Genomic DNA, 4,888 nt, shown 5'->3' with positions numbered 1-4,888 from the left:
TGAGCTCAAAAGCAAGCTAAGTTGTAGCCCAAATAGCAGCCCAAAGGGAGCTAGGGGCGGCAACTCCTAGATGTTTCTTGAAGAGAAGGAGGGAGCATTCTAGAAGGTTCATGAGGGGTGTAATACACCCCATTCTAGAGGCTTCAAGAAGGGGCAAGAGCCCCCTTGAAAAACTATATAAGGAGGCCTCTAGGAGGGGAGAAAGTTGTTCAATTGCTTGAGAGGAAGGCTCTCCCACTCTTAGAGGTTCGGCCACCTTGAGAGAAGAGAAGAGAAGAAGGCTAGGCGCAAGGAAGAAGAAGAAGAAGGGTTGAAGGAAGTTCAAGACAAGCAAGCTAGAAGAAGAAGGTGAGTTCGAATTGAGGGTTTGTGATTCAAAGATCTTTTGTAATAAATCATTTGTAGTTTCATTCTCTTTTGATTTGAATTCAATTTCTTAGTTATATTTTCTTTCTTCTTTCTCCTTGTTTCCATTCTTCCTTGATGTATTTCAGCTTGTAAAATTTCAATTCAGCAATCTAATTCTTTTTGATTCATTCAAATGGTCATGCATTGTACTTGAAGTTTCTTGAATAAGGGTGTGATTGTAGAGTAATTCGGCCAACTAACCTTCAAAACTCAGATCTGAATTCTCAGATCTGAGATTGCAAGATCTGAATTGCTTGAAAGAGAATTCAGATCTGCAATTTTCAGATTGGGCGAATTAATCTACAGCTTGGAATTCCTAGAGTGCTTGAGAGAGACTCTAGGAATTCAGATCTACTATTCAAGAACCGAATTGAGTGCAAGGTTAGAGATAACTTGCACAATTCAGTTGGTGATCAATTCAGATTTGAATTGATGCCTTAGAAGTATTTGAAGAAATGTCACTCATGCATAGGATGAACATGCGCTTGAGAGAGGCTGTTCATGACCTTGGGGTTTCACCAAACCAAGGCTCAATCATGATTTATTCGAATGATCCAAATTGATAGATTGCTGAATTCTGAGATTGACATTTACTGCTTACTCTTCTAACCTGAATTGAAGGCAATTGGGCCAATGATTTAGATAGATTTTAATTTAGGATTTCTTAGCTTTCATTAGAGTTTAGATTTATTTGTTGATCAGATAAGAAGTGCTCAATTTAGTATTGGTAATTGTTTCCTAAATCCTCGTGGGAACGATACTTCACTCACTACTTTATTACTTGAACGGCTAGTGCACTTGCTAGTGTCACAATGATCCACACATCAAGTTTTTGGCGTCGTTGCCGGGTAATTAGAGAAACAATATTAGGAAACATTGAGCATTCTTAATCTGGTATCATTCAACATTGCATTCATAGTTGGTTTAATTTGCTTAACTTTACATTTTAGTTTTGAATGCAACTGCTGTACTACTGTAGTTATGTTTCTTCTTTCTTAAGTAGATTAGTTTCTTTTTCTGGTTTCAGTTTCATTTTAATAAAGACATATTTGATTTCTATTCAATCTTGGTGTTGTTCCCTTCAAAAAAAAAAAAAAATTCACATAAACATGAGTGTTGCAGATCTGAGTTGCATTCGGCACTCAGATCAGCAGATTTCAGATCTGCAGCACTCAGCCGAAAAGAATTGCTTGTGTTTCAGATTTTATTATTCTTTTCTTTCATTACAAAAAGAAAAAAAAAACAAATGAAAAAAAAAGGGGGAGATCTTTTGAACAACCAGAGGAGCAATTGAGAATTCGGATCAGAACTCAGATCTGAGTTCAGATCTGAATTCTGCTATTGCAGATCTGCAACAGTTCAGATCTGAGTTCCTCTGAACTCAGACCTGAACTGATGAAATTTTGAGGGGAATTGGGTGTCATCACCACCCCAATTCACCCTAGGGCACTTCTGCTATTCCCCAAAAACAATTTGGTAGCAATAACTGAAGGTATGGCAATTGAGATTTCAGATCCGAACTCAGACTTGAGTTTAGACCTGAACTCTGCTATAGCAGAACTGCAATACTCAGAAAAAAAAAATATCTGTTCTCAGCCCTTTATTATTCTTTTCTTTCATTGCAAAAAGAAAAAAAAATATATTTAGATAGTGAAAAAAAAAGAGAGAGAAAGAACCATGGAAACCAAGGATTCGGATCAGAACTCAGATCTGAGTTCAGATCTGAGTTCTGCTGTAGCAGATCTGCAACAGTTCAGATCTGAGTTCTCTTGAACTCAGACCTGAACTGATGTAAATTTAAAGGATAATTGGGGGTTATCTTCACCCCAATACACCCTACAAAAAAATCTGCTATCTCCCAAAAACAATTGGATAGTCATGGTCGAAGAAATTCGGATCTGCAATCACCTAGATCTGAACTGGGGTTGTGAACAGAGCAGGATACAGGGCATACTTTGCTGTATTAAATAACTTGTACTCCAATCTATCTAAGCTGATTTGGTTGAAGAAAATTATATTTAATCTGAGAATTTTTTTATGCCTCAAGAGATTTCATGAAAAGTGGCACTTCCACACCATTTTTCTATTAGAGTTCAGACCTATAGCAGGGCTACTATAGCAGACCTGCTACAGCAAGACTGAACCAGGGCAGGTTTTGAACAGGTTTGTATTACAATTAACATTACTAAATTGGCATTGTGAATTGTCCTGGGCTGATCTTTGAAATTTTTTCAAGATAGATAGCTCTGATTTCAGCTGTGCATGAATAGAAAGTCTAGCAGATCTGAATGGGTGTGTGCAGCCGTGTGTACTACATTCCAATAAGTGTATACTCCATCAAGGGCTACATTGATGGAGCCATGTTTCTTCTCTTGATACTTGATTGTTCCATCCTTAGTTTCAGTTTTAATGTAGCTTATGCAAATCAAATTTCTCTTCATCTTTTGGTTCTAAAAAAAAAATACTAATAAATAAATAAATAAATCTCAAAATGAGTTCAGATCTGAATTGCATTCATCAATCAGACCTACACTCATCCAAAAAGATTTTGGTTGCATTGCTGTATTTTGTTTTAGTTTTCTTCCTTTAAAAAAAATGGGAGATTTTGTTCAGTAGTATAGTTGCATTACTGCTTTGTGTTCTATTTCATTTCAAAAGAAAAGAAAAAGAAAATCAGATCCCAGCAGCCACACCATGGTGAATACAGGTCTGATTTCAGATCTTTTTACTACTGATTGATTTCGGTTTTGTGCAGATCTGTATACAACATGTTTCATTGCTGATATCAGTAGGTTATCCTGCTGAATTGCTCAGTTTTAGTATGGCTACTCCATCTGGTGTTTGGTGATGCATAGCTCATCAAAATAGTGGGCTCATATCTGATATTTAGTAGCCTTCCAATATGGAAATCAGACCTGAGCACAACTGTACTGTTATCAGCAGCTGCTATTATATTTATTGTTGTTCTCGGTGGCTTCTGAGATTTCAAAGCTGATCTCAATTTTGTGTAGAACTGATGTCTGAATTGCTATCAATCCTTTGTACATTGACTTCAGTTTAGTGTATTGACCTTCAGTAGCACAGAAGAGCCTTTTAATATGAAACTCAGACCTGAACACAATCACTGCTGATCCGCACTTGGCTGTCCTCAGTAGCTGCTAAGATTTCATAACTGTATATTACTGTTCTCAGTAGCTACTGAGATTTCAGCTCTCAGCAGTTTAGATCTGTGTAATTAAATCCCGTCCCTGATTTCAGCAATATAAAGAAGAGGAATTTGTAAACTGTTGTTCTACTCAGAGATTACTGAATTCAAACCTGTTTGTAAATTGCTACTGAATTCTGTATATTGAATAAAATGTTGATATGCTTTTAGTTAGCTGCATTTATTTATTTTAGGATGTAGGTTTGTATATTCCAATACTTCACTTTACATTTTCAGTTGTAATAGGATTAGTTATTTATTTTCTTTTGTGAATATTGGCCTTTTTATTGCTTTGACCTTTACAGTTTATGACAAGCAGACCTGAACTGGAAGAGATCCTTTACGACCCGGAGATTGAACGAACTCTCCGTGTCCGTTTGAGAGCTGCTAAGCAAGTCAGACAAGAAGCACAAGAAATGGCTGAACAAAGAACTATGATGGATTATGCCAAGCCCACCCTCACCGGGACTGTCTCCAGCATTATCAGGCCAACTATTGCTGCCAATAACTTCGAAATTAAACCGGCCATAATCCAAATGATACAAAATACGGTTCAGTTTTGTGGTATGGACCATGAGGATCCGAATGCCCATATTGCTAACTTCTTGGAAATCTGTGACACCTTCAAACACAATGGGGTAAGTGATGATGCCATCCGGCTGAGGTTATTCCCATTTTCTTTGAAGGATAAAGCCAAAGCTTGGTTGAACTCATTACCGGCAGGATCTATAGCCACATGGGATGAAATGGCCAGTCGTTTTCTCTCTAAATATTTCCCCCTTCTAAAACTACTAAAATGAGGAATGACATCACTACTTTTTTCCAGCAAGAGGGGGAATCTCTCTATGAGTCCTGGGAACGTTACAAGGAGCTACTAAGGAGGGTTCCTCACCATGGCCTTCCGATTTGGCTGCAGGTGCAAACATTTTATAATGGTCTGACCGATTCAAACAAGACCATCTTAGATGCAACAGCTGGGGGCTCCATAAACAATAAGACTCCCGAGGTTGCCCATGCACTCATCGAGGAGATGGCAGCCAATAACTACCAATGGCATTCAGAAAGGACACCAGTTAGAAAGCAGCATGGCCTTCATAATGTGGATACATACACAGCTCTCTCTACACAAATAGGAGCACTTAGCAAAAAATTTGATGAGATGCAGATGGCAGCTATGCATGTACAGTATGATAAGTGTGGGGGAGGCCATGATAGCACTGAATTCCAAGTTGGCAGTCAGACTTTTCAGTCCACAGAACAAGTAGACTTTGTTGG

General features: G+C 38.0%; 1 non-coding gene across 1 annotated transcript; it reads right to left on the bottom strand.

Annotated features, from left to right (window-relative positions):
* Positions 1–4,406: 4,406 nt before the first annotated feature.
* On the bottom strand, positions 4,407–4,513 carry LOC148846116 (small nucleolar RNA R71). The gene has a single exon (XR_016102679.1). It is a non-coding gene; the product is annotated as a small nucleolar RNA R71 (small nucleolar RNA).
* Between the last annotated feature and the right edge of the window lie 375 nt (positions 4,514–4,888).

Source organism: Nelumbo lutea, chromosome 7, assembly GCF_056320005.1.
Source record: "Nelumbo lutea isolate HS-2025 chromosome 7, American lotus-T2T, whole genome shotgun sequence".
Lineage (NCBI taxonomy): Eukaryota > Viridiplantae > Streptophyta > Magnoliopsida > Proteales > Nelumbonaceae > Nelumbo > Nelumbo lutea.
The sequence above is the reverse complement of the archived record's forward strand: the minus strand, read 5'-3'. Positions and strand labels throughout refer to the sequence as shown.